Source organism: Anomalospiza imberbis, chromosome 1 (assembly GCF_031753505.1).
Source record: "Anomalospiza imberbis isolate Cuckoo-Finch-1a 21T00152 chromosome 1, ASM3175350v1, whole genome shotgun sequence".
Classification (NCBI taxonomy): domain Eukaryota; kingdom Metazoa; phylum Chordata; class Aves; order Passeriformes; family Viduidae; genus Anomalospiza; species Anomalospiza imberbis.
Window position 1 is genome coordinate 67,717,952 of NC_089681.1, and position 19,491 is coordinate 67,737,442.

The 19,491-nt window shown below is 36.7% G+C and overlaps 1 long non-coding RNA gene across 1 annotated transcript in view; it reads left to right on the forward strand.

Moving 5' to 3' along the window:
* The first annotated feature begins 3,098 nt into the window (after nt 1-3,098).
* LOC137479561 (uncharacterized) overlaps nt 3,099-19,491 on the forward strand; it is a 72,191-nt gene continuing 55,798 nt past the window's right edge. Inside the window, exon 1 of the long non-coding RNA XR_011002386.1 lies at nt 3,099-3,549. This is a non-coding gene — a long non-coding RNA (uncharacterized lncRNA). The remainder of the gene's footprint in view (nt 3,550-19,491) is intronic.

The following is a 19,491-nucleotide window of genomic DNA, read 5'->3' on the forward strand; positions in this document are numbered from 1 at the left end:
AAGGATGGGCTTATTCCTGCAAGTGGAAAAACAATGTTATATGTTATACCTTTCCTTAAGCACCTGTACACACAAGGCTCATCTGGCAGTGGTACTTTATTCAGCAAATCCCAGGAATGAGCAGTTACATCCAGATGACAACATGCTGTGCTCTTATGACAAACAGTATTTTGTCATGCAAGTTTTGGAAGCCAAATTTAGCAGTATTTTGGTAAATGCTTTACAAAATGTAACCATGGCAAACTAAATCTTCATCTGCAGATGATTAAAAAAATCTTTGTTTTAAAAGGGACCAAAAAACCCATACAACATCTTTCCTCCTTGGTTCCACACCTACACATGCTACACACTGTATCACCTGCTAGCTGGCTACCTGCATTATGAGATATTTGTTGTTTGGGTTTTTTTTTTTTTCTTTTTTTTTTTTTTTAATTATAAATGGCAAGTAGGTGCAGTTACCTTAAAAAAAAAATCGGGCCTTTTCATACTAATTTAGCCTCACCAGCATTATCTGTGTCCCTGCTGTTGCTGTTTGGGTTGCAGCCACTTTTAATTTCTATTTCCCAGGTGCCACGCGGTGGAGCTCCTGACTCCGCATTGCTCAGAGGGAGCCCTGAGCTGGCTGAGAGAAGTTCCAGATGCTGTGTGCATACCAAAGCTGATTTGGGAGGGAGGGCTGCACACAGCTCTGAAATGAGGTGTACCGTGCCACGGGATGGGGGATGTACTTTTCTCCCAGGACTCAGCTACCAAATCAAATATGGGAAGAAAGAGCTGAATAATGTCAGCTGACAAAAATCTTCAGTATTGTGCATGTGTACACATATAAACATATAGTTAACTTCTTTTACACTTGATTACAGTGTGAATTTTGCATACTGTTTTTGTTTCGGTAGGCCTTCCCATTTCCTGTTTGCTCAAGAGAAGGCTCCTGCAGGTTCACAGCTCAGTATCCTCCTGGCAGCAAGGATGACATCCTTTTCTCCAGATCTATGATAAAAATGCAGAGAAGCAAGGCAAAGAGAGGGGAGATGTGCCCCCTTCTCCATCTAAGAAGGGACAGTACAGAATCAGGAGGTGCCTGGGTGGCCCCAGGCAGGATCCCCAAACTGGAAGGCCAACAGTGGTGCTAGCCTTGTGTTGATTGGAATGTCTCCTTTTCTTATAAGAAAATCTCCATATCCAAGGTGATATCCTCATTTGTATCAAGTCTATAGCTCAGTAAAATTGACAGGAATTATTTCACTGACTTATAGATACTCTGAATCTGGTTCTGTGCACCATAGTGATCTGTCAGCTAAAGTTGAGCTCTGTGCATTTAGAAGTTAACCTCCCTCTGAGAGCTTCAGATATCTTTACTAAATCTTGGATCAGGTACTTAGATATTCATGTGAATCTAACTTTTAAATTGTGTGAAGTCATCTTTTTGATTAATTCTTATGAAAACAATTGAATGTGTGACTTACAAGGATAATTACTTGTGTTTACCTTTGATTAATTTGTAAAAGTTTCATCAGATTTGTATAGTGTACCGCAGTAGTAGGTGATCTAAAAGAGGGGCTCTAATAATGTCTATGTACATTGGACAGTATGAACTTTTTGGTACTGGCAGTCATGTCATCTATATAAACCCTATGTTCTGTAGTGTATTATTAGCATACATTTTTAAATGTTTATCTTTTATGTCTTTGCATGTCTTAGGATTTTATATATATATACACACACACATATATATATATATATATATATATATATACATATATATATGTATATATACACACACACACACACACACACATATATATATATAAGCCAAAGTCCAGCTATTGAAAAAGTACCTTAATTTATTCTTCAATTTATGGGCAAATTCCAAAGCTTTATGTGATGGGATCCCCTGAATCTGAGGAAGCATGGTTAGTTTCTGACATTACTATTTCCATAATTATCCATTGTTTGTGGTCTCTATAAAGAGTTAATGCTAAACAGAATTCTTTACTCTTATTAAATATAATTGTAGACAAGTCTCCAAACATGAGTAAGTGAAGGTTGCAGCTGGTAGCTGGCCTTTGCTAAGAACTGAGACATCTCTAGACATACCCAGGAGGCACCTTTGTGCATTATATAAATGTACATAGAGACCATGGCAGGCAGCATTAACCCTGACCATGTCAACCAGTGACAACTATGTCATTCTAGTGCAGCCTTACATATCAAAGACAAACATTGAAAATAATTAAATGCCATTAATATGGAAAGTGCACTTTGATATTTTGAGTGAGTTCACTATGAGAAGGAGCAAATAACCAGGGTTGCATTTGCAATGAATGGTGTCTCTGATGGGTGGTGGGTATAGACAGGAGAGAAGCCTAAGCTGAAGTAAGCTGGAAGTGCAAGCTGATGTGTCAGAGCTAGCTACTTGCATCCTCACAGGATGATAATTTGCTATTGATGGTATTTTGTGAAACGCTGAATTGAATTTATTCTCACTGGTGAGAAATCCTTAGTGAAATTTTCTCCTTGAGATGTCATGAAATGGAACCACCCAGACCAATCCAGAGACCTCTTTGCTGTCTTTATTCAGTAATTAGATAAATGTAACTACAAAGTCAGATCCTAATGAATACATTAAAACATAAAAGCTTGGTGCCAAGGAAAGATAAAAAATGTACATAAGTTTCTATATGTGTAGACTTGTAGAGACTTGGAGGATTTATTGCCTTTGTTTCCCTCCTCAGAATGGATTAAAAGATCAGTATTTTACTGACCCTATATCAGAAAATGCTGTTGAGGATAAACTGCAAATATTGAACTAGTCAACACAAGATGAATTCTAGAAGGCATTAAGAATGCATATCCACATAAGTGCAGTGCAAGTTTCTGAGAAAGCCTAAATCCAATCCTGCCAACGTGTCCTTATGCAATATTGCTTTCTGCACTGGCTCACAGCTGACTTTTAATGCCATTTTAAGAGCTCAGTGCAAATTCTTACCCAGACCTTTGGTGTCTTCCCCTGTTAGGCAAGAATTCATGTTCATGCATGCCTGAGTGCACTCTGAGGAAGCACAAGGACCAACGCTTCCCCCTTATAGCTTAGCAGGGTGTACTCTTAGCACATCCTGGAGCACGGCTCAGTCTCTTTGGCCACAGCACTTTGTGCTCATCCCCTGCTGCCAAGAGGACAGCACATCCAAAAGTCTGCTGATTTCAACACATTTGCTGGGAAGAGAAAGCTTGAACAATAAAACATACAGATTTTTTTGCTTACATGAAGATAAAGGGTTTAAAACAAAAGGTTACAAATAAAATAATTTTAGTGAGTTCTTTTCCTCTATGACTCTTCAGTTGCTGTCACATATTTCACTGGGATTGCAGGTCTTGGGGTTAGCGGTTGGAGGTCTGGCCACCCAGGTCTCTCACATATATTCTGTTCTCTGACTACTGAATAATTTTCTCTCTTTTCCTTCTAAATATACTACACTCAGCTTCTCCTTGATTCCCTGTAAATGGAGTATTGAAGGCTGGGAAAGAGAGAAGGGCAAAAGGCTAACGGTAAGAAGGAGATACATTCTGGCTGTTTTCACTCTGCTCTCTTGATACACCTACTTCGCTGGATGTCTTCGTGCTTTAACTTAAAATGAATTTTTTCCTGTCTGGATGTTATTGTGTACTTTATTTCACTATACATTTTTCCTTTTTTTTTTTTTTTAAGTTTACAGTATTAAAATAGCACACATGGAAAACATCTATTCTCCATAACATCTGTCAAGTTGATAGAGTCCCATGCCATTTTCTAAAGAGCTCACACAAAGGTGGTTTAATGAACCTTTTTTGAACAGATTGAGGACATAGAATTAATTTGTTAGCAAAAGCCACATGTCTTTGTCCTGTATTTATTCTTGGGGTTTGTGGCCTAAATCAGTATTCTTTCTTTGGGTCCCTTGTTCTTATTTTCCATACAGGAAGTCTTACACTAGATTAGATGATATTTGCAAAGAATGAGGAATTTGTTTGTGTGTTTATGTGTGTGATAAAGACTTTAAAAATGGGACAATATGAGAAGGAATAGAATTCCTTCTGCATGGAATGAAGTCACATAGACGACAGATGACATTTTATTATCACATAGCTAAACTTTGCCTATCACATCCTGTCTCCCTGCATTTCTGAGAAAATACTATGTAAATTCATATAATGTACTTAAAACAGAAGCATACAAAAAATATAACTATAAATCTTCTGGTCAGTTTGAGCATCCAGAAGTTTTGTCTGTTCTGTTGTCTAGATGTTTTCTGGATTATGTATGCAACTCCCAGGATTATATACAGGCAGCAGGCAGGAAACTTCAATTGTACCATGGATGCCAACTTAGAGGGTGATTCACTTCAGTGGCAACAAAATTGCAACAAGAGCTGAGAATTCGGTGGGTAGAGGTTTCTACCTTAGAGGCACATGTGTGGGCAGAGAGGTCACCTTAAGATGAACTATTAATCATGGGACTTACACTGTGAGATGCTTGTTTTAAGATCTAGAAAGTATGAATTACTCATTTTATTGTAGCAGTAGTAGCGCTAACAACTTAGGAAATATTTTTTTTCCCACAAAAATATGGTTTGAAAGGAAGCTAACCATGGGAATTTCCTAACCTCTGGGAAAAGTGTGGAAACTGAATGACTAAACCAGGACTTTGAAAGCACACACATATACTTAGGTATCTCATTTGGGATCTTTGGAATTTTAGTGTTTAGCCTATGTGGTTTCTGTATGAGCCAGATAAGTGCAGCATCAAGGGAAGAAAATAATGCAATCTGTCGCCAAACCACAATACTAAGAAGTTTTAGCTACAAAAAGACATTTATTGTTTTCAGTGGTAGGATTAGCATATGTGCTCCTTGCAAAGCAGTTATGTATTGACAAACACTTTAAAATCTGATGATTCTGTAGCAAGCTGAATACATTTTTAAATGTTTCATCCTCATATATGCACATGCATATGTGCAATATATATATATATTTTTATCAAAAAATTGGAAAAAAATATGTGTGTTTTTCTTTATGTAACTATATATACAGATGCACAGATCCATGCAAAGGGACTTTTAAATATTTTGGTCAATGAAATGCATTTTTGAGTTCCTCTTGATGACTATTATTCTTGGTGCTAATAGTTTTGTTTTAGGTTTGAAGTACCTTAAATGTATTCTTTTCAGATGGAGGAGTTTATTACTCCATAACAAGGTTGTCTCTCTTGCCCTCAAATATCTGATAGCTCCAATTTGTGAGGGAATGTCATTCACAATCATATTACTGCATTACTGCATTATTATTTGCTGATGTGTAAACAAAAAGTGAAGTTTTATCTTCCATTAATGAAGTTGAAACAAGTTAATATAATACAGAATGAGAAAGCCAGAAGCCTCCAACGTTAATTCTTTTTTTAATTGCTTTTGGAGCAGAAAATAATGAAAATATCCATTATCATCAATTTGTTTTGATTTCCTTATTTTTCCCTGGAATGGTTAATTTTTAATCCAATAATTTGTTTAACACTGAAAATGTCTATAATTAGTACAAAAATACATGAAGACATGGTCAGCTTTAGGAGTCTGTAAGCACAATGTGTTGTTTTGTTTCCAAAGAAAATGCAAAGTCACTTACTAGGTCAAAAAGACTACATTAGTATGATGGTGGTTAACATTCCTAGGTCCAAAGCAAACACTAGTTTCTGCAGGTTTAATGGTAAATGTTCATTGCCATTTAGTATTCATGGCAGTTTATAAGAATGCTCGAAATAAATTGAGCCCATTAATGGTAGGACATAAGTCAGTCTGGCTTCTGGTGTGAGGATTTTGTTAAAAAGATTATTCTGAGTTCTTTATTTATCTCAGTACCAACCGTAAACGATGCACAGCTCTTTTTTCCTCTGCAAGTTCAACAGTGGCCTCAAGTACCCCCTTGAGAGCATCCTTCACTGGCACATTGTGACAGGCTGGTCGGTCCAAAACACCCGGCCTGTGGGAGGAATTCAAGTGTTGTTGTGCTGCTGCTTTTGCAAAATGCTTGCAGTGTAGCATCTCTCTCCTTCAGTAAAGGGATGCCTCTTCCAACACACACAGGCTTAATTAATGTCCGATGTAAAGGCTCATTGCAACCCAAATGTTGGCAAATAATTGAGCTGTGGAAGTTTTTCACTCCATACATTTTAAGTGAAGTGAAACTCCTGTAGTTCGATGTAGGAGGCTAAGTTTGCAATTTGTAAAACCCTACCAGTTCAGGTAAGGTTTTTTGAAAAAATAAAATGAGAGATGAATAGGACTTTGTGTTCATTTTTATTCAAGAAGAGAGGTTCAGAGAGGAGTAGGAGAAGGAAGGAAAAATCAAATTAAGGTGTTCATCTTTTGACTTAGTCTGAGTTATAGCTTTTATAAAATTCAATTTTAATAATTTACCATGGCAAGATGAAAAATAATATTATTCTGTGAGAATTTTAGAGAAAATACATATTTTAGAAAAGTTTTTAATCTGTCTGCATCTTTCTTTCCTTTCCTTTCCCTACCATAACCTTTTACCCTTTTCACTTGCATCTATACTTTACAAATAAATTTCAAGATCATTCTTGTTCTTATAGTGGTCAGCTCAGTGTCTTTGGCGTCCACAGCATGAATACTGACCAGGTTCCTACCTCTCTTGTAAATTCTTCTGTTTCTGGGATCACAGGAGCACCAATTTTTTTTATATTAAATAAATTATTGTTTCATGCTGTACACCTTTGATGCAAATTGTGCAATCTTGCAAAAAACTGAGAAGCAGTGAGTGGAAAATTACAAAATATTTAAGGTGAATGTCTCTAAAATGAATGCCTTGCCTAGTGGGAGAATGACACATATGGATGGAGTAGCTAGTTTTATGTGGATGCAGGAGAATAAATGATCTGCTTAGACTAGTGGTATCTTTCTGGCAGGAACAAATGTCATACCTAGTTTATAGAAACCCACTTCCAACGTGTTTCACTCAAGATTTGTTTGTGTCAGATAGCAGTAGACAGAAAGCCTGGCTTTGGTGGAGCATGTGAAGAGCTGCCTGCTAGGCTGAAAATTTTTAGAGGTACGAAAGCTGACAATATGGCACAAGCACATGCAATTGAAAATAAACCAGTTATGCCTCAAATGCAGACCCAAGCAATGTAAATTCTTGGTATCTATGCTACATTGTATTTTTGTGAATATTTGTGGAGACAGAGGATGTTTTAATGCCTGAAATGTTTTCTGCTTGTTGCATGATGGGAAGCAAATTCAGTAACCTCCAGGAGAAGGAAGTGGAGACAATGCACCTTTGCGAGTTACAGACATGCACAGTCAGTTGAGGTGAAAGTCTGTGGAAAGGATGGTTTAGAAACCTTTGTTCAGTTTCGCTGTCTGCTATGTAAGATTTATTTCCTGAGATCCTTCAGTGTGGGTATTGGTGGAGCAGACTTAGGGGTGCTTCAAAGTCAGAGTCTCAGGTTGGGAGACAAGAGCAAGAAAATAACAACAGCAATATATATAATGACAACAACCCCAAACAAAAAACCAAACCACCAAGAAATGGGTGAAATTCTGGATATGACTTCCTTCTTTGGAAGGAAAAAAACATTATGAAGAGCTTCAAATTAGAGGCAGTATTTTAAAAGTTATAAATAAAGAAATAAATTGGTTTTGTAATATAGAATAACCTGCCAATTGTCCCGTCACATGGAGCAATCCCTGTAGTTCTTTCAGTATGTGCGCACATATGCAAGATGACTTCTGAATAAAAGTGACAGCATTAGATACAGCTTTTTTTAGGAGGCCTATATGCATACTTGAGTTATAGGAGTATTTTAAAAATTAATTTACAAGAATGTTTTCATTTTTTTTTGGTGACAAGAAAATGAAGCACAAATGAAGAATTAACTATACAGTAAGGTAAGCAGCTGTTTTCTTGTTTGCATCAGGTTTTGCATTTTTTTCTTTGTGCTAATAACAAAAAAAACTATTCAATTTGGCTTCCAAAATGAAGACAGTTAAAAACCCCTAGAATGATATCTCTTAGATAGCTGATCAAGCCTGGGATATACTAAACAAAATTTCACAAATGGCTCTAGGGAGAACTTTCTTAGTAGAATAACTTAATACAGATTTTATCATTAGTTATATGTTTCTTAAAAATTATGAGAGAAAGAACATCAAATTTAACTACTGCAAAGAATAAATAAATAAATTGCATAAGATTGGAATTTAAGAAGAATCTTGTTTGAATGTACATTGGTGTAAATCAAACCTACTCTTTTATGTGGGATGGAATTACTCTAGGTCTGGATATGGAATAGATTTTGACTGAGAATCTCAAAGGACCTGCAAATTTTGTTTTCATAGCCTAGTAAAGAATTATGAACAAGGTGGGTTTTTCATGTGTCTCTCACACATATATGCGATTTCCCATGAAGTAGAATGTGAGAAAATTAATCATCAGATTCCTAATGAGAAAAACACAAAGACAAAAGGCTTTGAATGAAATGAAAAACAAGCCCACAACAAAATAAAAGAAACACAAACCCCCCCAAGAAATTGTGGGTGTTATAACCAAAACAAAATGGGAAAAAAAAATTAATATTTTAAGCCAAACTGCTTTGTTTTGCATTGCTATTTAGATATGTGAAGTTCTATTGCTTATGGTATTTTGGACTAGATACTAGGCTGATATAAATTACTTCCAAATATTCACAACAGCTACAGATTTACACTGTCACCTCTGCAAAAGAAATTATCAAAAATTACTGGGAAAGTGAATCAAAAAAGGGAGAAGAAACAAAGAAGAAAATTATAGACCTACAGGACACTAAATTATATCCTCCCCAGTGCAAATGATGTGAAACCAAAATGAAAATGAAAATTGACCTTGTCTCAGATCTATCTATACCCCTGTCTATAACTTACATGTAGAGACCCTAAGCTTTAAAATCCAGCAGTTCTTTACATTTCAGCTACATTCCAGAGATGCTGACATTCCTTCCCACTCCATTCACAAAGAACGTAGATGGATGATAGATAGCTCTTGGCCTGGTGATATTGTAAAAGAGCTTAGAAGTTTTCTTAATAGAATTCATAATTCTTGTACAATTCAAAAGACAAGAATTACAAAGACAGACAAGCACAAAAAGTAAGTTTCTATTAAATAACATAGATGGAGAGAGTAAAATATTGAGAGCAATTGGTGTGCTCTCAACTAGAAATAGCCATTCCAATGAAAAACTCCATAATTCATCTATTGTTGAAGTCATAACTGTGCCAACACCACAGCATAAACTCCTACTTTCAGGTCAAATTTTTCAGCTATAGTCTGTGTACTCCATTAAATAAGGAGAGATTTGGGATAGTTATATGATTTCAGTGTGATCTAGGATGTGATTTATGATGAAATTGTCATAAATTTCAGCATTCAAAAAAAAAAGAAACCAGGCAAGATGTCCCACCCCAGTTACTTCACCGTATCTGAGAGACTCAGTGAATCTGACAAGCATGTGAACAGGTAGAATGTTTGTCAGTTTGGTTTGAATCATACTGGAAAGTAATTCTGCTGAAAAATATCTCCTAAAAATAGACCTATAGGATTTCAGTATGAGATTAATTTTTGGTGAAGATATTCTGGCAAAATTGGTCACCACAAACAAATTCCCAATTTATAAAGTTATATATTTCAGTTGCTTCTATATGCTTTGTATTTGGCTATAAATTTGAACATGGAATAAATCTCTCAATTTTTATCTACAAGCACACAATATCTAAGGAAGAAAACAGGAGCGTTTACAGCTGCATGCAGGTGATGTGGTGTGACATTGAAGCCTGCTGAGTGACTTGCCAGTAATAGCTCCTTCCCTGTCAGCCCCATGGGGAGAGGAGAGCACCAGGAACTTTGCAGGAAAGGGTGGAAGTTCTTGGTACTGATTTTAAAATATGTGTGTTCTCAAACTTTCACGTGTTCCCTGAGGGGTTACATTGCTAATTTAAATCTTTACTAAGTAGTATGCTTTGGTGAAGAATGTATGTAAAATAATGGAGACACTTAGCAAGGACTTACTGCTTTCTGGGGAAGCCTGGAAAACCACATGGCATGATAAGAGAACTGTTCAGGTGCGACAGTGTGCTTTTCTTCCCCCGGTGCCAGGCAGCGGGGGTGTCCGGCTAGCGCGCTGCTTCTGGGCCGGACCGGGGCCGCTGCATGTGTGTGGAGTTCTAGGGTTGTGCCTCCGCGTGGGTCTGCTGTGCCGTAGCCAGACGCTGAGATGAGACAAAGGGTGAGGGAAGATGGCACACTCTGCTCACATGGTTGAGAACTCTTTATTCCCGCATGGCCGCAGTGGTGGATAATGGAGCTGTTCCCAAGCCAGCATGGGCAGAAATGGCGTCGGGCTACGGGGAGCATGGGGTTAAATAGGGGGCGGGCTGACAGGGGCGGAAGCCCCCCTTGCCCAATGGGGACAGACAACAGGGGAGTGACATGGAACACGACAACCTATGGGAACATAACAGGAGTGTGTACAGGGTTCTGGGACGAATGGGATTACAGAGGTGGGGTAATTAATACAGAGCTTTCCGAGGGGAAGGGGAGTGGTTACAAGATTGACATGACCGAGCTCCTGTGATACAGCTTGGAGCAAACTATTATGAGGGGGATATAGGGGTACATAACTAACTAACATTTATTAAATTTCCTAACTGTACCAACTTGGGATGCAACATTCAGGGCCCTGACAGATACCCGCTTCATGCAGTAGTTGTTTTCTATGAAGAACAGTTCTCTTTGTAGCACAGGGTGTGACATATAACTGAGATGGTTTGTGACAGAGTTGCTCAAAGGTGCAATTCTATACATGTTTCTTTCCTGTCCAAATATATCAATGACAAAAATAAACATAATTATGTTTCAATTATTCACAGCAAAATCTATTGGATATACTAAGTAGTTTTTATTTCCTGTGCTGTAGCTTTCACCATAGGCTATGTTAAATTTAATCTACTTAGACTGTTAGGAGCATGCACAACACTTGCCACAATAACTTGACTGAGTTTTAAACTAAATTTAAACAGCTCTTCTCCTTAAGAACTATTTGTAGTCCCATTGTATTTACTGGATGGGAATATTGTAATAACGGAACTAAAAATATAATAATAAAATATCTTTCTCTTTCAATCAACTTGAACCTCTCTTACTTAAGGTTCCCCTCTTCCACACCACCCTTCAAGAATTTGAATGATAAGCTAACTTCTCCACTAAGAGCATCTACTGCGGTAGCTTAGGACATTGGATTAGGAGCAGCTGGGAAAGGTCTCTGCTTTTCATCAGATGTGACTGGAATTCATAATGGATAAGCATTTGCTATGAAGGAGCCAAAAATTCTCTGAACAAACGTAAGTTGGGGCTTTTTTTAGCTTTGTCAGCACCACACCTACATATGGACACTTATGGACATACATGTAATATCCCTCATTCGTTTTTTTACCAGTTCAAAGCTGTCTTTTAACAATAAGACATTTATCAAATATTTCAGGAGCTTCAGATATGGGAAATCAACTTGAACCATAAATATGTGTGTACATTTTCTGTTTACAGTAAACAAATAGAAGATTTTAATGCAAAGCTAGTACATTTTGTGTGCTTGTAAACAGTTTGATACATAACTGATTGCATAAATGCAACCATATCCCTCTTTTGAATGCATGAAGTAGGAAGTCCAGTGTAGCATTGTTGTAATTAAGTCCCTTCTGGTCTAACTGTCAGCCAGTTCTCTGTGGAGCATACTGGACTTGGTTAGAACACACAAAAGAAAAGGTGTGGGGTTGCAAAAGATACCTGCTAGGGGTACAGTTCATTGCAAAATGTCTGGACAAAAAAAGAGTCCTGACATACCCTGAAATTTTGCAGCAAAGCTCTCTTCAGAGCATCGATTCAAGCTGAACCTGACTGAGGCACACTCAGATTTATGAATTCTTTAAAGGTCCAGTAAGTTTGAACTCATTTGCAATTGAAATAAAGTGTTATTTGAAAGTCATTCTCTAAAAAGGGGAAAAAAATTAAGAAAGAAGAGCTTTTCTGCTGAAGAGACTCAGGCAATTAATTAAACCTCTTCAGGAAATAGCATAAGGGCTTACAAATAAATAGTGGTTATTATCAGGAACAAGAGCAGGACAGCAACATTATTTTCCAGTGACAAATTAATTGATTTCCAGAAATTTTTTCAAAGCATATTAATGTAAAAGAACTAGATATTTTAATAAGGAAGTAAAACAAATTGTTTCATTAGCAGAGTGGGGTTGTTACTGTACATTTATTCTTGTTCCTTTTATCCTCTTGAGTGGAAATACCACCTCTTGCTCTACTAGAAAGTAGAATTTTTCAAGGTTTCATTTTAAATGACTTTACACAGAATTACCTGGGAAAAATGGATGTGGAACCTGTTTACCCTGCCTACCTGTAGAGTTTAAGATGCAATACAGATGGAAATATTCCTCCTATTTTCTGTTTTGAAAAAGTGGGGGGACAAACAATTAGTAGCAGGGCTGTTACATGTTGCATGGGCTGTCAGTGATAACAGCACTGGAGGAGGAGCATCAGTTAATCCATTGAACTGATGGATTCTGTCACTGATTTTCAGTCCACCATTGTAAAAGGTGTTTAATCAGTATTCTCTTCTATAGTGGCTGTGGATTATTTTTGCATCTCTCAATGAATGCACTTTCAGCACTTTGCAAATCAAAGTTGTCAAAAAGTTCTGTGTCACTGCAACCAGTTAACAGTAGGATTCATTACACTTTATCCATCTAATAAGTTAGATATGTCATCAAATTTATATATCCCTGTGTCAAAAAGGGAATCTCTGTTAATTCCATGCTGCTGGTACACATTTATGCAGGGTAGCATGAATTGCTGTGTGGAGAAGTCTATTTCTCCTGCTGCCTACAGAAAGTGCCTGGACAATTAGCTTAGACTAAGCATAATCTTTAAAGTTCATGTGAGATGAATAGCATGCTCAGTACAGCTGAAATAGCTATGATGTCCTGAGTACTTTTTGTCAGTGTATTCAGAATTTATTTTGTTTTGTGAATGTAGGAAAAGCTGTCCACTACAAACCAGCCTTTCCAGAGGTGAAGATACATGCTGGCTCTGCCTAGAGAAAATCTCTTTACCTGGATTACTCTCAAGATTTGAGATTTTACCTTGTGCTGGGAGAGTTTTTTTTAACTTTTTTTGAGTTTTTGAGAATGAGATGCAGTGGTATGTAGGAATGACACCTGAAATTCTTTGCCATAGGACAAGAACTCTTTAGCTTGTAAGTTTCCAGAGGTTGAGAGCTTTGCTGGTTCCAGGACCATACTTAATTGGTAAAAATTGGTTTTATCTGTGAGATAAAACTTGGAAATTTTTTTTAGACCATCTGTCTGCTCTGTCAGGATTTACGTAGCAGCTTCATACCTTTTACATTCCAATAATGTAGCTATTAACACCATCATTTATGAGAAGTCCAAACCGTCTTTTATATATAGTTTTTATTAATGTGTTGGCCCCTGTTTTCATTATCTTATATTAATTTTTAGTACGCTTCTTTCATTTTATTTTATTTAAACTTTAAATCAATAAAAAACATAAAAGCTGTGTTGTTCGAGATTGGAGGAGCGGTCCAATTTTACTAGCCTCTTTGATGATATGATCTAAACCATAAGCTGTTATCACCATTATAGCCATAAGAAAATTTTATTTTTTGTTTTTATGGTGTGGTATATTTCTTTATTTGAAGAATGACTATTAAAAAATTCAATATGGCAATGTGGATTGACAAGCTTCATTTTGCAGTATTAAATTTAATTATATAAAACCTGAAGTTGCCCCATTAGAAGTCTAGGGATAATGTAAAGTACTTTTAAATTTGATGTCTGTTGTAACTCTTGATGAAACATAAAAGTTAACAGTTTAAGTAGGCCTTTTATTTCTTTAAAGAAATCCTACAGCTCAGAAGAGTTTTGTGAGTTCTTTGTGTAAGCAGGAACAAGTCTTAGCACTGTAAGAAGAAAGAAAAAAAAAACTGTACAAAAAGATTATGGAGCAGTTTATTGATCAAAACTCTTGTCATTTGACATTCTTTCCCTGTTTTTCTGTTCAGGTATATTTGAATATTGGGAAATATTAATGAAAAATTAATTCAGTCAGGAAATAGGAAAAATCATTTTACATATTTTTTCACAATCCCATAGTATGAAAAACACTTCTTGCAATATTGAATGTTTCTGGGGAAATATGTAGACAATTCTTTGGAGAAAAGTTGAGGTTATTCTGTAGAGGAATGGGGAAATAAACAAGCACTTTGGTGTCTCTAATGCACTCAGTGTTTAGTTTGTCCTATTAAACCATCTCATTAAATAACTTTTGAGATTGTAGTCTTGAATTTCATGCACAAAACTCAAATCTGGACTTAAAGTAGAACATTACCCAAGCTATGCAGTGTTTTAAAGCAGGGATTTGGGTCTGGTCAGTGCCAGGAAGCAGAGTGCAGAAGTCTGAATGCCATTTAAATCTTCAGTCTGGAAATTCCCTCAGTCTGGGAATTTTGATGTCTGCATTTTAAGATCTGTCTGGATTGGACAGGTACTACCATAAATGCCTCCCAAGCATAACAGGTAGAGTCAAATGGCAGAGTGCCCCTCAAAGCTGCAAACCCTATTCAAATCTGCTAATTTTACCATGGAGCTTACTACAAAGATATACACTGAGTGTCTAGATGACATTCAAAGCACTTCAGTATAAAATATTACTGCTGCTTGAAGTGTTCAAGTTATTTAATAATTTGAGAATAGTTTCTAAAAACCACAAAATATTAGCTGTATTTCAAATTCCTCAAGATGATTTTTGGGACCCCCTCTCTAAATAATTAAATGTTGATGGGCTTTTATTGACCAGTAGTTAACAGAAGTTGACAGATAGGAGTAAAATGTGGTGGAAAAGCTTCCCAAGATCTGCTTGCTCTGTTCATTCTCTCAAGCTTTGTCATTAAGTCATCACCATCATGAGCAAGGCATTGATTTACATATGTAAGAAAAAAGCCCTATTTTTAGGCAGAAATATTCCTGTTGTTTTCAATTGACTTTGAGTAATAATCCTTGAAAATAGCTTCGTGCGTAGGAAGCTTTCTCATGATAAGCAATTACTTCCCTCCAAGCTTTGCTTTTATTACCAGTTATTTTTTATTTTACTTATGAAGCAGCAAAATATTTATTTTATTCTATGTTTTTGTATACTTATGCTTAAGTTTTCCTTGCAAAAAATGTAGTTTATATTCTATCTCTTCTTGTAGAGAAGTTACTTACCATGTCTAGCTATGTTCCCTACATAGTGCAGAATAAAATATTACTTTAATAATTTTATTGGAAAAAAAAAGAAAATGGGGAAATCACTTCTAACCACTTCTAACCACTTCTAACCACATCTATATCTAAATAATTTGTTTTAGTTACTTCATGACCAATAGGGAAAGGGAAAAACATCTACTTGTTTTTTTCCTGTGTTTCTTGGTTTTGCTGTGAAAAATGCATAGGCAATGTGAAGGGAAAATTTCAGATCTGTCACTCTGTCACCAACCTCCTTTGTCCTCTTCCCAGCCCTATATTCACTGGCTTATGAACACTTGTTGTTGCTATTTTGGAATATTATGCTGATGGCAGCTTCATCTGCATTTGGTGACAAAATTTGGGCTTTCATAAACTCTATGCATGCGAGAAAACGTGGCCACTTCTTCATAAACTGCTCATAAGTTCCTGTCTATTTTCAGCTGGGAATATTGGCACAAGGCTACCAAGGGTGTGAGCACACCAGCAGACTGACACTGCAAATATCAGTAAGAGCTGCTTGTGTGGTCTTTTGCTCTGTATTGTGGTAGAAACCCAGCCCTGAGCAAGACAGCTCAGTTTTCAGGAAACAGGAAAGTTTTCTTGAAAGGGTCTCAGACACTCATCTGTAGGAACTAAGCATGTTGAAGTTTTGATTTAATAATATCTGTCATTCAGTTTGGTTTCTAGTTTGTTTTTAATTAGAAAATTGTGTTCAGGCATCAACAGTGCCGCAGAGATAGTGCAATCAATGGCTACATATAAATACCTAAGGTTTGTTTGTTTGGCAATTGTGATTCCCTATGTTCTCCTTTGATGGAAGATCCTACTCTCTAATCACAAAATCGGTCAAGACCATGACATACAGGATTCTCCAGCTTTGAGTCTTGTGAGTTATAAACAGCTTTTTTTCCTACTTGAGAAATTAAGATTTTTGTAGTAAAATGCTGATCCCAAAAAAGGTGAAAAATTTCTCTGTAGTAATGATACTAACACTTCCAGGGAGGAAAAAGAAGATTATCAAATTAATAGATTATCAAATTAATTTAATGGTGTAATTTCTCTTGAACAGATTATATTCTTAATAGTAAAATGAGTTAGTGACTTCTGATAATCTCTTAATTCCTTTCTTTGATAAGGCAAAACTAAATGAGAACAGATTTGCATACTCATAAAATAAATACTTCAGGTTTTCCTGGATTAATAAAAGGAAATAACTCTTTCTATCCATCTAAAATATATATTTTAAAAATAGGTCTGCATTAAGGTTGATGCCTTTTAGATCTAAGCTGTGTTCCCTGTAAGAAAAAAATGTTACCTTGATGCACTGAAGGTGAAGCCCTTGGATCACCTGCAATGAGACCTGAGATGTGATCAGCCATTTAAATGTCATGGGATTGAGTCAGTCCTTTCCTCATAAATTGCACATTTCCATAATTAATGGTGGACAACATTTCTGAATCGGTAAAGGTGCAACCAAAGTTTCTTTTCCAAGAACTTCAATTAAGGTGTCCTTATTCTGTCTCCATAATCCTCTGCCTCCAGTGTCCCCCACAGCTCTTACTTTGTCACAAGCAGTTCTGTTTTTCCGCTGCAGTTCCTCAGAGGAAATGCCTAGAAGGTAAATACTTTATATCTATGCAGACATCTGAAGAGGTGATCTGCTCATTATCTTCCTCTCCCACGTGCTGCTGCTTTGCTGTACTACAGAACAACTTGTTAAGTTTACATTCCAGAAACCTCTGGAAAGAAAAGGATTTACCTGCTGACTTTGTGTGTCTGCTGCAGTTGATGCTTCTGAAAATGTAACTAAATTTGAATTGCCATAAAATTTACCTTTAAGTTAAGAGATGTGCATTATTTGAGATGTGACTTTGTGTATGCTACAAAGGTGCATTTATTCATGTTCCCATGTGGTGATGGAGGAAGGAGTAGCTCAGATGCCTTTTATGATGACAATGTGACCCAAGGAAAGCAGAGTGTGGCCTCCCAGTAAAACCCTGTCTGTAGTTCATGTGTGCAGCATCAAAAGGTGCAGAGCATGGAGCCATCACTTGCAGCCCTGGGAAAAGCCCTGGTGCCACAGGGAGGAACTGGGACAGATACTGGGACTGTCACCTCTTCAGAACTCAGTAGCATGGGGGCCACCCATTGGTGACCCATAACTTCCTCCTGGTGGCAACAACTATTTTCAATTTCATTGTTATTAATTTTTTGTTTGAATAGAGTGGGGGAGTCCAGAGGACTGGTGTGGAAGGAGAAGTTGCTTTTTTCTTGGGGGTCAGAGGGAGAAACTGTAAAAGTATCAGCAGAGAGACCTACAGGTCAAGTGCTGAACTTGGGAGTGCAAAGAGGTCCTGATTGTGGGAATGTCCTGAGAATAGGGGATGGAGCAGGGCTTGCTACAGCTCATAAAATTATTGAAAATCAAAATTGAAAGTTGGAGAAATGTCTTGAAAGATAGTGAAGAAAAGGAACAATTTATCCATCTTTTACATCTATACAGTCTTTCAGTCACTTTGAACTTTCTCCGTTTAAAAAGTGTTCTAGTTCGTATTCACGTAAAACCGGGATTTTTTTTCAAGTTTCAAAGTCTTCTGATCTTTAAGGTTTTGACTGATGTGAGCTCTTGTCATTCTGCTCTGTGGAATGAACAGAAGGTTTCAGGTGTGGTATTTGCAGCTAAGAATATTATTGCCCTTGGTAGCTATATAGCACCAGAAAGTAATTGTCATAAAATGTAGCAAATTAGGGGTAGAAATATATTTGCTGCATTGTTAATCATTCCTGTATATTAAAAGTACACAGATAGGCAAGACAGACTTGTAATTCTTTTTTGTAATTCTCTAGCATAGGGAGTATATGAAAATAAATAAGAACATATGGTTAAACTCCTAATAAGATTAAAGACATGAAAATATTGACAAATTTATTTGCTTACTTCTGGAATCTGTATTATGAAAATACACTCAAGTGAGATATCACTGATAGGCATTGAAGAAAAAAAGTCACATGGTAAGCTAGGAGGGCAAAGAGAAAATACCCTAACTTTGAGGTTTCTTGCTGGTGGGAGTGACACATAATCATTAGTAACTACATTGCCAGCCTGAATCAACTGAGGTTACGGATGGAATTCGAGGCTCAAAACATCACAGTTTCCTTGATCTCACTTAGAAGAATAGTGTACAAGTACAGACCTGAAAGACCTGTCTATGAAGCAGATTAATGTATTAAGCATCTGAAAGAGCACTTAGCAACAGTTTGTTTAAAAAACTATTAGACACTCATGGACCTACGTGCTGTGTTTTTCTCCCCTCTGCATTTAAATAAGTAGAAAAAAGAGGAAATATTTGTAAATGTCTTATTTTAATAGTGTATGGCAGTGTTTCTAAAGTATTTTCTGATATATGACCTGCCATTTAGAGTGATTATTTTCCTGTATATGAATTGAAGTACTTAAAAAAGTATATAGGAAATAGAAATTATGTCTAACCTATTTGCTTGAGATATAAGTATTAAAAAAGCCCAATGTGTATATGCATAGATAAGGCCATGGGTTCTCTTTTACTGTAGTTTTTCATATACTTTTAAGTGATCTCAGCCATCATATTTCCTTCTGAGATACAACTTTGTGAACTGTGATTAAAGATAAAGTGTCCTAGCACATCTTTTAATGTGTTTGAATGAGAGGACAGTCTAGAGGACGTATTATGCAAGGCCTAGGGGATCTTTCTTCTGAAGTTTTCTTTTTGACAACTTCTAGAACAGTAGCTGCTGACAATAATGTTATAATAGAATAAATATATTTTTGATGTTTACCTGGGGTTAGCATATGAATGCTTGTGAAGGGAAGGAAGTAAAGAGATGCTCCTAGAAGAATGCAGAGCATACAGAAGCAAGTAAAGCTTCCTCTGTTGTGGTTGTTCTGGGAGGAAGGAGAGATCCCTGTTGTGGTTCGTGGTCTGCTGCTCACACATCAGGGAGCTGACACACATACTCACATGAGTTAGAGCAAGAGACATGTTTCAAACTGTTACTCACTGGTACAGAGCTTTTTGTATCCTACCCCCAGGACTACGTTTTTACATTCTTTATGTGTGAC